Consider the following 17,303-nt stretch of genomic DNA (forward strand, 5'->3'; position numbering starts at 1 on the left):
AAGAAGGGAATAATTTGCCACTCCTTCCCTCACAGTGACAGGCTGTGAGTTAATGGGCTGTTCCGTGTTTGCAGCAGTAAACCCGGGGTTTAGTGTTCAATCCGTGTTTGGGAAGTCCCTCTCACTGTCCCCTACAGGCAGCTAGTGGGACTCAAATAGAAACTGCAGAAGGAGAAGATAAAGACAGACGCATTGATATTACAGAAGTACCAGCATTGCAGTGGTGTACAGGGAATTACCGAGGCAGGAGAGGGGAATTGGCCAGAATCACTCGCAGGGATGGCAGCAGAGCAGCAACTTGTGGGAAGTTGGAGGATTGTTGACGTTGTAAAAACAAACAAAAGGCAACAAAAGTTGTTAAAAAAGCAGAGGTAGTATACCAAAGTAAATGAGCCAATAACATTAAAGAGGTTCCTAAACGTTTCTTCAGATACATAAGTTGTAAAAGAGAGGCACGACGGGATATCAGAACGCTGCAAACTGGGGATATAGTAAATGGGACAAGGAAAGGCGGACAAACTGAAGAAGCATTTTGCACTGATCTTCATTGAGGAAGTCACTAGCAGTATATTGGAAGTTCAGGGGGAATCAAGTGTGTGAAGTTACCAGACCAGAGAGAAGTTTCTTGGTAAAATGAAAGGTCTGACATTAGGTATGTCACCTGGACTTCATGGCGGGTACGACAGAATGTGGTCTCAGGGTACTTGGAGACCCGTCATAAAATAGGCCATAGTCTTGTCTGACAAAACTGATCGAGTTCTTTGAAGAAATAACAAGCAGGATAGACAAAGGGGAATCGGTTGATGCTGTGTATTTGCATTTTCAGGTCTTTGTTACGCTTCAGCACGTAAGGTTGCTTAACAAGCTATGAGATCATGGTATTACAAGAAAGATACTAACATTGATATAGCAGTGGTTGATTGCAAAGGGCAAAGCGTCGGAATAAAATGAAGCTTTTCTGGATTGGTCCCAGTGACAGTGATTTTCCACAGGAGTCTGTGTTGGGACCGATTCTTATACGTCATATGCTAATGATTTGGACGATGGAATTCATGGCTTTGTTGCAAAGTTTGCAGACAGAACGAAGATAGGTAGAGGGGCATGCGGTTTTCAGGAATTAGAAAATCTACAGAAGGACTTGCACAGTTAGGAAATTGGGCAAGGAAATGCAATAATGTGTCGAGAAATGTATGGTCATGCACTTTGGCAGACGAATGATTAGTTATTTTCTAAGTACAAAAGAAAACTGAGGTGCAAAGGGATTTAGGGGTCGTTGTGCAGGATTCCCTGAAGCTTAATTTACAGGTTGAGTCTGTGGTGAGGAAGGGAAATGCGATGTCAGCATTCATCTCAACAGGACGAGAATATAAAGCAACGATGTAATGTTGAATCTGTATAAAGCACTGCTGAGGCAGCACTTGGAGTATTCTGAGCAGGTCTGGGCCTCTTAATTTCGAAAGGAATGTGGTGAAACTGCAACGGGTTCAAAGGGTGTTCGCAAAAGCGATTCCACGATTGAATGGCTTGTCATGTGAACCGCGTTTGATGGCTCTGGGCCAGTAGTCTCTGGAATCCAGAAGAAACAGTGGTAACTTTATTGAAATATATGGAATGTTGAATAGCCTTGATAGTGTTGATGTGGAGATAATGTTTCCTCTGGTGGGATACTATACGAGCAGATAACCCTACTTCAGAATACAGGGCCCCCTATTAGAACATGGCGAGCAGGGATTTATTTTACCAGAGAATGTTGAATCTGTGGAAGTTTTTTTTTTGCCGCAAGCAGCTATGCAGGTCATATTTTTATATATATTTAAGACAGTGGTTTATTGGCTCTTGAATGGTGAGGGCATGAAAGGATTTGATGAGATGGCAGGAGATTGGGAATGTCAGGAAAACTGGACCAGCCATGCTGAAAATGTGGAGCAGACTCGATGGGCCAAACGGCCTAATTCTGCTCTTCTATTGTATGGTCGAATGGAGATAGGACATAACTTAGAACATAGAATAGTACATCACCGGAACACGCTCTTTGGAATCAAATCTGGAATCATTTTCCTGAACCACCTTTTAACCCTCTTCATTCCAAACATCCTTTCTCATGTTAGCGGCCCGAACCTGCGCACAGTACTCTCAGTGTCGCCTCATCAGGACTCTATAAATTCTCAACAGTACCTCCTTTTTTTTAATTATAGTCCTCTTGAAGTAAATGCAAACATCACGTTTACCTTCTTCATCACTGGCACCGCCTGTATAATAACCTGTTGGGAAAACTGCTCAAGCACACCCAAGTCTCTTTGCGCCTTAGTAATTTTTTTTTTTAATTTCGAAATTTTGGCCCAACCTGTCCATGATCTCCACATAATTAAAATGGGAAATCTGTTTATTTTTATCTTGTACCGAGGCGCAATTAAAATATTGTTTTGCATACCATCCATACTGATCAATAGAGCACAACAGAACATTGAGATTATATAGGGTAAGTGGAGCTACAGAGTGTAACAAAGCATCATCGTTTCAGAGAAACCAAAGTGCACTTTGGCATACGGTGCAAGGTCACAGCAAGTTACATTGTGAGGTTAAAGTGCATCTTATCCTGCTGGGGTCCATTCAGTATGCTTAAGGCAGCAGAATGAAAGCCGTTCTTGAGTAAGGTGATTTGTGTTTTCCAGTGAGTGCTTAATCTTCGTCCCAGGTGGAAAGCGAGAATGTCCAAGACTGTGAGGTTATTCTGCCTGCTTTACTGATACAACAGGAAGTTCATACACACCTCATGGTGGGCAGTCTGGTTTTCGCGATGTCGACAGCTCTCTGCAGTTCCTGGCAGTCATGAGTAAAACAGTAGCAGTACGAACGCGTAAAGTACCCTCTTGGGATACTTTCTATGGTAGGTTGATGAAGTTTAGTGAACGACAATAGTTAAATGCCAAATTTCCTTTTGTTAGTTCCATCTCTGTCATTTTAGAATCTTTTCCATGCAATAGTAGGTGTTGTAAATTTATTGACTGTGTATTGTTGGAGGACCACTTGTGATTGAGCTTGATCCCTTCTCCCACCTGTTTCATTCAGTTTATTGCATGCCGATTTTGTTCAATCTCTGTCCAGCCTGTATCCCACCACCACAATGATATATATCAGTCATCTTGTTCAACCTCTGTCCAGTCTGTATCCCACCACCTCAATAATATCCCACCACCTATTAGCACCAGCTAAATGATATATATCAGTAATATTTCTTCCAATCTTTCCTTTAATTGTGAAGTACAGTTTTGCACCTCTCATAGCAATGGATCATCCCGGACTCGATTGTTGTTAGCTAGAACTACCAGCGTTTTAATGGAATAAACACAAAGCAAGGTAAATCAGACATTACAATACTTGTTTCACGGTTACAAATTTTCTGCTGTGGTAATCTTTGTGATATTGAAACTCACAACACATGATGTGAAGTTTGTTACTTCGCCTTTTGTTTATTTTCGGTTCCTTATCTTCTGACTGTGCCTTGCATTTGTAGCTTCTGAAAGCAGCTAACGGTGGAGTCATTTTCAAAGAATTGTGGATCTGTATTCCATGTCAGTTTCTTTTGTCACTTAGACAGACCATTGGGATTCACTATATCAGTTATCGAACATAGAACATAAACTAGTACAGTGCAGTACTGGCCCTTCGGCCTTCAATGTTGTGCAGACCCTTAAGCCCTGCCTCCCATAAATCTTCCACCATAAATGCCTCCTTATACCTGCCCAGTATTCTCTTAAATTTCACTAGTGTATCTGCCTCCACCACTGACTCAGACAGTGCATTCTACGCACCAACCACTCTCTGGGTGAGAAAACTTCCTCCTACATCCCCCTTGAACTTCCCACTCCTTACTTTGAAGCCATGCCCTCTTGTCTGAACAGTAGTCCACTAGGGAAGAGACGCTGGCTGTCCACTCTATCTGTTCCTCCTAATATCTTGTATACCTCTATCATGTCACCTCTCATCTTCCTTCTCTACAAAGAGTAAAGCCCTAGCTCCCTTAATCTCTAATCATAATGCATACTCTCTAAACCAAGTAGCATCCTGCTAAATCTCCTCTGTACCCATTCCAATGCTTCCATATCCTTCCTATAGTGAGGAGACCAGAATTGGACACAAGTGCTGCCTAGCCAGAGATTTATAGTGCTGCCTCATTACCTTCCGACTCTTAAACACTATCCCTCGAATTATGAAGGCTAGCACCCCATAAGCTTTCTTAACTACGCTATGTACCTGTGAGGAAAATATCAGGGATGTGTGGACATGTACCACCAGATCCCTTTGCTCCTCCATACTACCAAGTATCCTGCCATTTACTTTATACACTGCTTTAGAGTTTGTCATTCCAAAGTGTACCAGCTCACACTTCTCCGGGTTGAACTCCATCTGCTACTTCTCAGCCCACTTCGGCATCCTACCAATGTCTCTCTTCAAATTTAGACAGTCCTCCACACTATCCACAACTCTACCAACCTTTGTGTCGTCCGAAAACGTGTAAACCCACCCTTCTACACCCTCATCCAGGTAGTTAATAAAAACATCTTCCTCAATATACCCGTCTGTTCCTTGCTTCCTAAAGCTCTGATATGCTGCCTTCTTCCACCTGACTAGATTTTCCACCTCACATGTCACACATGGTTCCTTCACCCTATCGTTCTTTATCTTCCTTACCGAGCCAAATTTATCCCTAACATCCGGCAAGAGATCCCTAAACAATGATCACATGTCCATAGTACATTTCCCTGCCAGAATACATCATCCCAATTCACACCCGCAAGTTCTAGCCTTATAGCCTCACAGTTTGTCCTTCCCCAATTAAAAAAAAACTTGTCCTCTCCGATTCTATTCTTTTCCAGGATAATGGTAATAGCCAGAGAACGGTGATTACTGAACCGATATGCTCACCCACTGTGAAATCTGTGACCTGACCCCGTTCGTTACCTAATACTAGATCCAACATTCGCCCTCGTCGGCCTGTCAACATACTGTGATAGGAATCCGTCCTGGACACACTTAACACACTCTGCCCCGTCTAAACCTTTCGTTCCTTGTCTAGATGAGCACGCTGATCTTCAGGAGATTTTGTTTGACAGTTAATTGACAGTAAAGGAACCAAACGTTTTCTCAATAAATTATCCTGCCACCAAATTGTCTGTACTTGTAGAAATTTGCTCATTACAGTTATTGTTTACAAAGTTCACAAGAATGATTCTGGAATGGAAAAGGTTTTATATATGAGGAGCATTTGGTGTGTCTGGGACTCTTCTGAATGGAGGGGTGGCGACTCTGGGAACAGAATCATCAATGAAATCCTGAGGTCTGCATAGAGTGGATGGGGACAATATGTTTTCAACTGTAGGTGAGTCTCGGATCTACGGTCGCAATCTCAATCTATTCAATTGTATCTGGGGACCTTCCCTGCCGTCACTCTGTCCAGTAGCGGGATCTGAATTGCACCTGTTTCAATGTCTGGGATTAATCCACACACAGGAATTTGATGACATTTTTAGACACATTTTTGTACAAAGAAGGAAACTTCATGGTTATCACCACAATGCATTGCGTAAGGACCATTTTAAATATCCCATAGTTGACATTTGGAGCAGACAGAGCGCATCCAAGAATGTATTTTGATTTCGGAACAGTTTCAGCGCTGCTGGAAGATCAGCAGAGATGGAAATACCAACAGATTTACTGAATACACCTCGAGGCAGGGTTGAAACAGCCACTGGAATTTTAGCTTCTCCGTTACAAAATGGCTGAGTGTTTGGTATTCATCTTCCTCATAATGAAACTCAGAGCATGTGAGGTTGAGTCTGTTAGTTCCTATTTTGAGTTAGTTCTGCTGAGCCACTTCCTCCATCACCAGGGTAACAGCCCACCAGAGCTACAGAGTGTTGAACATTTTTATCGCTCTCTGGTCACCGTCCTTCAGTGGCCTTAGGAGCCGGTGTGGATGCGAGGAAGCCTTGAGCATTCACTGTATGGAGTATATGATGTCTGTGTTGGAATGAAGAGCTGACTAATGGATGGAAGTAGGGATTGCATTTATGTAAATCTGTTCAGAATAGCACAAACATCTTTCAGTCAGTCAATATTTGTGCATCAAAAAGAAAACAAAAACCTGCATTGTTTCCAGTGATTTATTTCCAATTTTATATTAAAAGCATTTTGTTATTATCTTTTCTACGAGAAACGTGGCGCCGAATTGCGCTGCTCCAGATGCCGCTCAGCAATAACTTAGTGAACAAATGTACCCAATTTCCCTGCTGGCGACAAGTTAAGATACTGCATATTCACACCCGCTGGTGACCATAGCCCGGGTTCCCCACCCAGTTAAAGCATCATCAGGTTCCCATTCTGTTTTGAGCTGGAGGGTGCGTTAATATCAGAACGGGGGATAGCCAAGACACTGCAGTATATTACCGACAGGAAAGTGTCCTGGGAGAGTTGGTGCTCGGGCTGTAATGTGAGATGGTATGAAACTGGCAGTGTTAGGGTTTGGCGTTGGCCCAGGATTGAGCTTCTACAGATGGGGCTGGATGTTTCTCCTTCTGCAATAAAGCAGTTTTCCAGTCCGGCGGGTGGATATAGGTTGTAGGGCATGAGCTATAATGAGAGGTTGGACAAGCACTGTGCTACAGAGGAATAAATTTAAACTGAGAGTAATTCTCAGGTCCATTTCCCAGGAAATATTCCTATATAAAACCTGGGTTGTTTCTCTAGAGTGTTGCAGGCTGTGGTGAGTCTTAACAGATTTCTATAAGATTATGAGAGGCATAGGTAGTGTAGATAGACAATATCTTTATCCCAGGGTTGAAATCTCTGATACCGGATGGTATACATTTAAAATGTAGGATTGGTTCATAGGAGGTATGAGAGGCAAGTATTTTTTTTACACAGAGAGTGGTGTGGCTGGAATGTGCTTCCTGCGCTGGTGGTAGAGGCAGATATATTGGGGATTTGTAAGGGGTGTTTAGATTGACTCGTGAATGTGAGGTAAGTGAAACGATTGGCATTGTGCAGGCAGTCATTTGGACATTTGATGACGAACTTAAATGGTTCGGTACAGCATTGGGGTCGAAGGGCCTGTTCCTGTGTTGTACTGTTCTAGGTTCTGTCTCTCTTGTCGAGTGGTTTCGGGGTAATGGTGGTAAAACAGTGAGTGGGATCAGCAGGTCAACTGGAGCCCATTGTGGAAAACGAGATCACTCACTTCTCTCGGCGAAACAAAAATGCAGAGTGTGTTTTAATGGTGACTGAATGAGGTGCAGTGGGTAGAGAGAGAATTCAAATGTACATTGTATTTATTGTAAGCGTTATTGAATATAATTTAATCCATCTCTTCACCAGCTCATATTCCTTTCCTTTTCCTGATCGCTCTCTGTCTCCATCTCTGGAGATAGATTTCCAACCAACTTATTTTATAAACCTATAGATAACTTTGGTAATCTCGACCGGACCTCTTCCCAACTAAACACCCGTAAAGTGTTCTTTCCTCTTCCCAGTTTCTTTGCTTCCGCCGCTTCTGTTGCCAGGATGTGGCTGTCCTCCCTCCGCTATTGGTGTAGTTCTCACTCATGTCTCCTCCATTCCCCGTAGTTCGTCCTCACCACATCTTTTACCACCGTAATAGTGATAGAGTTCCGCTTGTCCTTACCTACCACACCTTCAGACTGTGCAACTTCCAACATCTCCGAAGAGATCTTACAACTAAACATACCTTAACCTTTCTCGCCCTCCCAGCCTCTTGTTTCAAGAGGGATCACTCTCTCAACAATTGCCTTGCTCATTCATCCCTCCTCCCTTTCTGCTCACCAGCTTATTACTTCCCCCCGGGTCTCCTCTTTCCCTTTTTTCTATTGACAATGTTCCTATTCTTTCTTCACCAGCTCCTGACCTGTCCATCACTTGACTTCATCTGTGACATCCAAGCTCGCCTCGTTCTCCTCCCGAAACTTTTTATTCAGGTATCTTCCCCCTCCCTTTGCAGTAATGAAGACTCTTTGCCCAAAATGTTTACTCTTTTCCGAGGATACTGTCTGTTGTGCTAAATACCGCCAGCATTGTGTGTGTTGCTTTGGATTTCCAGCATCTGCAGGCGTTCTCGTGATTAGGGTAATTATTTGGACTGGAGATAGTAACTTTGTTGGAGTAAAATCCGGCTCCCCGTAAATACGGGTTATACAGACCAAAGAACAAACTGCCGGAGGAACTCAGAGGGTCGGGCAGCATCAGTGGAGGGAAATGGACTTCAACATCTCGGGCCGAGACCCTCCCTCTGGATTGAGAGTGGACGGGATATAGTCAGAGAAAAGAGGTGAGGGGTGGGGATGGGGCAAGAGCTGGGGAGTGAGAGGTGGATCCAGGAGAAGAGGGAGGTGGGGAGGTGGAAATAGTGACAGGGGTGGGATGAGAGGGATTGGGGCAGCACGGGGCTGCAGAAATGAATTTAATTCCTTGGAGGATTATCCAAGAGGTTAGAGAGTATTTGTTATAGAGATTCACCAGACTGATTCCTGGAGGAAGATGAAGATCAGTGAAGGACAGAGGCCAGAAGATGAGTGGAGACCCAAGGGATCGAAGAAATGGTAATCAGGCCATGTGTCTGAGATTGAGGAGCAGCCGTCATCTAGTAGATGGCTTAATGGCCACCTGTTGCTGTTTCTCACTTGATGTTTCAGTGTTCCCGTCCAGTGAAGTCCCGGACGTAGTTTTTCGTGGCCCCGCCCCCTCTTTCACAGTCCCCGGATGGGCGGGGGTTTTCTGTCCTTTCTGTGTTGAAGCAACCCTAACGGAGTTGGTCCGGGTTGTGGGACCTTCACGCCGAACCGCAAGAGATGAGCCGCCGCTCAGTCCCTGTTGCTCGGGTCACAGGAGCGGGATGAGGTGGTGATGCCGGGTCTAGTCCATCCGTTCAGTTGTACCTGGGGAACTTTATCTCCATCACCCGGCCCGGTGTCGGAACCAAACTTCACCTGGATCGATGCCTGGGGTCGACAATAGTTTTACAGCACATTGAAAGCGGCCATTTTGCCTTTTTGTAGTCTTTCAGACAGAGAAGTTTAACCAGAGCAATCGCTCTGGAGACCCCTCCACGTGTATGAGTAGTTCCATCTTTCCCCGTTCAGAAAGGACAGTGAGATCCAGATCTCTCACGTCCTCCCGGGGGACTGGGAAGTTTATTTCCATCTTCTTTCCATTGCTATGGCTAGCCGACATGCAGCCAATGTTTCCCGATATATGGCCCTATTAATGCGAGAATTAAGACTTTTTTCATTTATCTGAGTTTCTCGGAAATGTGAACACTCCCTCCAGAATTTCCAAAGGAGCTACCCAGGCTGTCACACACGGTTAAAATTGGGAATCTCGTTTTTTTTTCACAAACGAACCGAGGGACAGTGAAAATCCTGTCTTTGCCATCACCCATATAGATCAATACATCACACCAGTACATTGAGGTGATAAATGGTTAAATACGTTCACAGAGAAAGTAGAGTACAGGTAGATATATGGTGCAAAGTCACATTTAGTTAAACTGTGAGGTCAGGGGTCTATCTCATCACACTGGGGAACATTCATTTCGCTTCTAACAGCAGAACGGAAACTGTCCTTGAGCCTGGTGTTACGTTTCAGTTTTATTTTATTTTCGATAAAGAATGGGAGACTGAGAAGTGAGGGGGATCTTATGCTGGCTGATAGCATACATGCATTCACCTGAATTATACCACAATAGGTTTGTATACCTCGAGCAGGGCTTCCCAACTTGGGGTCCAGAGGCCCCACCGTTGACGCATAGCATAAAAAAGGCTGAGAACCCCTGCGAGCATCTCTCCTGATTCTCATGTTCTCCAAGGTATCAATTTGTAATCGGTTCAACCTGCCCCTGTAACACAGTTCCTTAAATGACAGCAACATCCGTGTCTGCCAGGCCTCCTGCACCGGCCTGTCACAGGGTCCGAGGGAAACCTTGTCAGGCCCTGGGGATTTATCCATCCTAATTCTCCTCAAGGCCGCAAACACCTGTGGTGTTATCCGTACACAATCCATGACTTGACTGGATTTCCTCATTTCTATAGTCTCTATCTGTCTCCCAAGTAAACACAGGCGCAAAGATATCATAAACGATCTCTCCCATCGCTTACAGCTCAATGCGTAGGTAAGCACGCTGATATTTAGAAGATACTTCCTAACTGTTAGCGGGGCGGGGAGGAAATAACAGGTTATCTCAATAATTTATCCTACTCCCACTTTGTCTGTTATTCGTGAAAATTTTGTTATTGTTTGCAAGTGATTCTGGTCTGCAAACCTTTATCTATGTCGAACTTTTGGTGTCTCTGGGCCTGTTCTCAATGGAGGGGTGGTGACCCTGGGAACAGGAACCTCAATGAAATCCTGAGATCTGGATAGAGTCGATGATGACAAGATGTTTTTCAACAGTAGGGGAGCCTAGAACCTGAGGTCACAATCTCAATCCATTTAATTGTATCTGGGAACCCACCCTTCCATCATACTGTCCAGCATCAGGATCTGAATTCCTCCTGTATCAATGCCGGAGGATGATCGAAGTTATAAGATATTTGTAGACACAGGAATATGATGAAACGTTTAACCACTTAACTGAACAAGGAAGGAAACTTAATGGCTATTACCACAATGCATTGTGTGATGCCATTTTTAAATATCCCAAAGCTGACATTAGTAACAGACAGGCCGCATTCAACAAATGTGTTTCGATTTTTGGACCAGTTTCTGCACTGCTGGAAGTTCTGTAGATATGGGACTACCAACAGATTTAATTGATGCACTTCGAGGCAAGGTTAATCCAGCCACGGAATTTTAGCTTCCATATTACAAAATAGCTGACAGCTCCGTATTCATCTTTGTCATAATGAAACAGAGCATGCGAGGTTGAGTTCCTTATTTCCAATTTTCAGTTAGTTCTGCTTCCTTCATCACCAGGGTAACAGACCACCAGAGCTCCAAGGAGAGTTGAACATTTGGGCTTTATTGAGATTGTACCTGGAATATGGTGTAAAACCCAGCTCCCCATACACACACGGGTTATATAAACCAAATAACAAACTGCCGGAGGAACTCAGTGGGTCGTGCAGCATCTGTGGAGGGAAATGGGCCGTCAACGTTTTGGTCCGAGACCCTCCCTCTGGGCTAAGAGTGGACTGGAAATAGTCAGAGAAAAGAGGTGAGGAGTGGCGATGGGGCAAGAGCTGGGGAGTGAGGTGGATACAAATAACGGGGGAGGTGAGAGTTGGAAATAGTATCGGGGGGTGGGAAGTGAGTGGTTTTGTCAATACGTGACTGCAGAAGATGGAAATTAATTATATCGAGGATTAGCAAAGTGGTTGGAGAGAATTTGTTTTAGAGATTCACCAGCCTGTTTCCTGGATGGAAACAGAGATCTACAGATGTGTGGCGACCGAAGAAATCGAGGAGGAACATATGGCTGAGATTGGAGAGCAGCCGTAATCATGTTGATTGTGTGAGAAACAGCACCTCCTGGTGTTTCTCACCTGATGTTTCAGTGTTCCTGTCCAGTAAGTCTCCAGAGGAATGTGAATAGATATTAGTGTTTATAAATATAGAAGTGGTTTGAATGAAACTTGCACAATTCCTGCTTTGGTCTGAATTGTGTGTCAGACAGGAATGAGATATGAACACATAACTCTGACACTGGGCGATGGCGTGTGTGGAGCTAGAGGGACGGGGAAGATACACAGGGAAGCTTTAAATGTAGTTGGTGTAAATATGAAATAATATGAAAAATGTGTCAGGCAGCTTGTGAGGGGCGAGGAGCTGAGTCACCAGTTCAGGTGGTAGACCCCCCCCCCCACATCATGCGTTCCAGCTTGTCACTCCCATTTCAAATGCAGATCTGCAGCATCTGCGGGTTTTTCCTTCAGAGGCCCCGCCCCGCTCTGATGACTATCACTTTGCAGATACTCCAGTCTCCAGATGAGCGGTGGCTTTCTTTCCGTTCGTGTTGAAACGGTTTGCCGGCGGGGAGCCGCGTGACGGACAGCTGCCTGCGGCAAATAGACCAAGTTTCCATCGCTCATTCCGGAGAGGAAAACGCGAACGACAATTTTTCATCGGTGAGGGGACAGACCTGATGTTGGGCAGTGAGTCCCGTTAATTTCCCCGAACTGATGGCCTTGTCCCGCTTCCTAGATACATCCGGCCAGGGTTGCTCAGTATTGTGGAAATATTACACCGAATCACCTCAGATGAACCGTTGGTCTGGCTCCAGCAGTGGTTGAGGTGGTGATGCCGGGACTCAATGCATCCGTTCAGTTGCACCTCCAGAACCTGTTTCCAGCCACCCCAGTGATATATATCTCTGATTACACCACCCTGAGTGAGATGTGGGAAAGGTGTGCATGGATCTCTGTGTGAGCTGTGTCCCTGTGAGGTTGGAGCCTGGGATCCCACACGTTTTGACCCAGGTAAAATAGATGTGGGGATGAAGTTGCCCCGGTTTATGAGATGTTGAACGAGTATTTCTGTTCTGTGCTCAGACGTTTGGTTCTAGTGTTCCTTGGGAAGCAAAACAGAGAATGAGTTTCCATTCCGTCATTCACAGGAAAAAGTTTCTAAATACGCTCTTTTGTGGTTCCACCAGTAGAAATGGAGCCGGGGCTTCATTGTCCCATCCATGTTTGCAAATTTCGCCTCACTGTCTATCGGCCAGTGGGAGTCGAACAGAAACTCAAGACGCTGAAGATGGAACAGAACATGGAACAGTACATCACAGGAACAGGCCCTTCGGCCACAATGGTGTGCTACACCAGCTGAAGAGTAAATCAACCCCCTCCCTCAAAATCTAGGATTGGTGGGGGGGGGGGGTGGGGTTGAAATTAGGGCGGGGGTGATTATTTACCAACTGAATTACAACAAGCCCGGATACATTGGGAATGGAGAGTATGTCTGGATTAGACGGAGAGTCTGGGATCTGAGAGTGCCACCTCAGAATAAAGAAGCTTCACTTTAAAACTGAGATGAGAGACATTACTTCAGCCAAAGGTTGTTTGATCTGTGGAATTTGAAAATGTGATGGAGGCGATCGCTGGTTTTATTCATGTTCTGGCTTGCTAAATAGGTTGAGAATTATAGCAGGAAGCAAGAATACGGTGTTGGAAAGTAATCCTCCATGATTGATTATGGAACAGACTAGAATGACTTTATCAGATAATTCTCCTGTTATATATTATGACTTGTATCTTATATCATGACTGAATGATGACTTCCTTGTATTCCATCACAAATAAGAGAAAATCTTCAGATGCTGGAAATCCAAGCAACACCCACAAAATGCTGGAGGAACTAAGCAGCTGGAAGAGAGGAACATTGACATCCAGATGCTGACTGGCTTGATGAGTTCCTCCAGCATTTTGTCTGTGTTCCTTTGTACCCCATGTCAGGCTTTGTAAAGTCTGAGGGACAGTTACAGATTTCTTCACTCGGATCATGACATATGCGTTCAGAATTGAAATTTCAGGTTAATGCTTTGTTCTCGTTTGTTTTAGTAACATACTTCATTCCTTCTTTCATTGAAGTTAGACCTGCGGTGAGAAGTTTATTGGAAGAAACGCCCACAACTGAAAACGAGGGAACAGCAACAAGTGAACCAGCCCGAGGACGGAGATCATCAATTCAACAGAACTCTTCTGACTCGGAGTTTCCATTGACTCAGTCAGGAGAAAGTTTGGTGAGTCTCACTTAACCAAACACTGTTCCTTTAGACATAACATTTCTGTACCAAGGAAGATAGGAAATAGCTGGAGTGAGACTGAATACACCGAGAAATAGCAGTTATGCCAGTTGCAATAATCACAGATCTGCTAATGAGCTGTCAGCATCAGCTCTGTGAAGCCACACACATTCCCTCATATCGTTTGCTCATTTAAACTTGTCACTCCTCATGTTTCCTTGCTTGTCTGTGTTACGTCATAATAATCTCAACATGCTTTGAGAATTTCCTCCCTTTATAAGATGCCGCAGTCGTTTCCTGCTGTAGTGATTGCGGAACTGTGGAATTACCATGAACTGCAGCAACATGTCGTTGACTCCTCTGTCTATTGCAAGCTGCAATGATATACTTGCCCTCGAGTATATCGCCTTGCAAGCCTCTGTTAAGAGCAATCCCTCTGGAAGTCAGATGTCCCGGCACCGCATTTCATTCAGTCTGAACTAGCAAATGTCAACCAATAATTTACATATACTTAAATTAATCAAACACTTTTCTGCTAATAAGTTCTCAGAACCTATGAATCTGTGATTAAGCAGAAATAGGTTTTATAATTAAGTTATGTTCCAATTTAATCCTGTATCAAAGCCATGGGTTATACCTGTACTTGAGTTGAACGAATGTACTTGCAGCCAGGACTACTAGAGCTGCCGGAGTCGGTTTAACCTCAGTATGGGAAGCAGCGTGTTGGATCAGATGATGGAGGAGTTGATATAAAGGTAGATGCAATGTTCAGAGAGCCTGTGGAAAGATTGGCTGTGGAGAGGGCATCGCAGCAACAGTTTCCCCTCCCCCCCCCACTCACCCTCTCACCCTCCTATTCTTTTGCCAGTATTGATCGCGGGAGTTAGGAACTCTTTCTACTCACTGTCCAGAGAAATTAAAGCCTTTGATTCCATTCAAAGCTCTGTTTGTCTATAAAGAGTGGCTTTGAAGTATTATCGAAATGAACATGGGAGAATGCGTAACGAAAGTTTAAATCGGATCAGCAGCATGTTCGGTAGGCCGAGTGGTCTACTTATGCACTTGGTGTGTTGATTAGAAAAATTCTGACAGTTTAATTAGTGTAAGCCAATGTAAGTTCAAGTGAAAAGAAATCATACATTGATTAAGTATATACATCAAGATTTGTGTGTTAATGTTGTATCCCAGCAGGTTGCAGATCGACCATGACACAATCGGTGAGCTGGTCCGCACGGTACGGGACCGAGGGACGCGCTCCCCGTTCCCTGTTACTGACTCTACAGTCTCCCCATCTACCGCGCGCCCTCTCGCGGAGCTTCGTCAGTTTCGGCTGATGTTGAGACGATTTCAGCATGCTGCGCGTGCCCGGTATCTCTCGTGAAGTGACGTGACATTTACTTGTCTCTCATTGGTGACACCAAATACCAATTTAGTATACCAACCAATGGGGATATGGGTTTCGTCATTAAGGGGTTTCCTTAACAATCAGTTGGCGGAGCTGTAAGGGCGACGGATTGAAGTGGGAGTTCAGGGGATTTATCTCCTCAGTATGAGCAAGGATGGAGAAGACTTCAGCATATTTTTAGTGGACACCGATAAAGTGTTGCCTGCAAGTGCGGAGTCGGGGTGATTTTGACAGCAAGTCACGATCTTACTATCTGACACGGTGGGCTGGAGGGACCCGGTGGCTGCCTTTTGTTTGAGGTCTCTGGGTTTAAACGGCGGAGTAAACAGACCCACCTCGGGCCAGCAGGCTGTCCCAGTGGGTGTTGTGTGGTCAGATGCTTGGAGTATGGTTGCTCCCTGTCTGCATTAGGGACAAAATGCAACAAGTCTGTTATTGACTGAAAACATCTATATCCATTCTTTTTTTTTGTTTATGATACAATCATTGTCCAATTTATGTTCAAGTTTAATAGTAATTCAAAACATACATGAAAACACATGAACACAGCCAAATACAACCGCGTTAATGCACACAAAGCCTCCTTGCTGGAAACTGCCTCTCTAAGATACCCCAAGGGCATAGGCATTTTCTGATTAATATTATCTATCCATCGTAGCCTCAGTCATCCTCTCCTTCTTTTGCCTTCTGTTTTACCGAACATGAGAGTCTTCTCTAAGGAATCCTGTCCCCTCATGATGTGATCAAAATAGCTGAGCTTTTCAAGCTTCCTCGTGAGCAGTCTGGCGTATTTCTCCAAGTATTGACTTGTTGGATCTTCTTGCTGTCCAGCGAACACTTTCCCCCAACATCCAAGTTCAGAGGCGTTGATTATTTTGTATTCAGCCTTATTAATACTCCAGCTGTTACAGCCTTACATCACAACTGGAAATACTATATACTTGACTCTGCGGTCCTTCGTAGACAATGTTATGTCTCTGCACTTCAGTATTTTATCTAAATTTGCCATTACTACCCTCCCCAGAAGTAAGCGCCGTTTAATACGCTGCATTTACCATCATTTTCAATCTTTCTTTATTGATTAAAAAATTTATATGAATAGATACGAATCAGAGGTGAAGTTATATCAAATACATTATAGAATAAACGTACAAACAAAGAAAATGATATACACTGTCAAAATCATGTGTAATATAATATTAGGCTATTATATATAAACAGAGAACCACAACTCCTCTTGACAATTCATACAAAAAAAGACTGGAAATGTTCTCTTTATAGGAGAGAAAAAAAAACACTAAACAAACTAAAAACTAAAACAAAAAAAAGGGGGGAATTGGGCAGTCCACTTGAGGACAAGATTACAAAAAAAGAAGAAAGCGTCCTTCTGGTCAAATCTGAAACTTCACGGAGGGAGAAAGAAAAGAAAGAAAAAAACTAAAAAAAAAATTAAAAAAGATAAGGAATTAGATCTTCTGAAAATATTGAATGAAAGGTGGCCAGGTTTGTTCAAATTTGAAAGATGTATCGAACGTCCGACTTCTAATTTTCTCCAGGTTTAAACAAAACATAATGGAGGAGAGCCAGAAAAAAACAGTAGGTGGATTAGGATCCTTCCAATGCAACAAAATAGCTCTCCTACCCAATAAATTTGAAAAGGCTATCACCGTTACCATCTATAGACATCTTTGAACCAGGGACGAAAAAATCCGTCTCTGCTTCCACTTCCTTTCCATTTAGTACCACAAAGTTAATAGGACTGGCTGGTCTTCTTAATATTGAGCAAGAAGCCAGCTTTCAACTTTCTTCTTTCACTTTCATTAGAAGCTTCTTCAGATCCTCCTCACTTTCAGCCATTAGAATCGTATCACCTGCATATCTGAGGTTGTTAATATTCTGTCTGGAAATTTTCACTGCAACATTTTGAGTCGCCTGGACCAGCATTCCTCATATGTTCAGCAAATAGATTAAATAAGCTGGGTGACAGTATGCAGACTGGTCATACTCCTTTCCAAATCTTGAACCAATTTGTTGTTCTGTGTCTGGCAACTGTTGCTTCTTGATCTTTGTACAAATTTCTCATAAGGCAGAACAGATGTCCAGGTATTCCCATTTCTTTAAGTATTTGCCATAGTATATTATGGACCG

At 43.7% G+C, this 17,303-nt stretch overlaps 1 protein-coding gene across 2 annotated transcripts in view; it reads left to right on the top strand.

Moving 5' to 3' along the window:
- Positions 1 to 17,303, top strand: part of LOC132386689 (NACHT, LRR and PYD domains-containing protein 3-like) — a 47,210-nt gene that overhangs the window by 1,780 nt on the left and 28,127 nt on the right. The window contains exons 2-3 of one of the 2 annotated variants that reach the window (XM_059959034.1): positions 7,914 to 7,991; positions 13,596 to 13,747. The gene's annotated coding sequence lies outside the window, so the exon portion shown is untranslated. Of the gene's footprint in view, positions 1 to 7,850; positions 7,992 to 13,595; positions 13,748 to 17,303 lie in introns of those variants that run through there. The other variant, XM_059959036.1, reaches the window with a different exon arrangement.

This window comes from Hypanus sabinus, unplaced genomic scaffold (genome assembly GCF_030144855.1).
Source record: "Hypanus sabinus isolate sHypSab1 unplaced genomic scaffold, sHypSab1.hap1 scaffold_126, whole genome shotgun sequence".
Classification (NCBI taxonomy): Eukaryota; Metazoa; Chordata; class Chondrichthyes; order Myliobatiformes; family Dasyatidae; genus Hypanus; species Hypanus sabinus.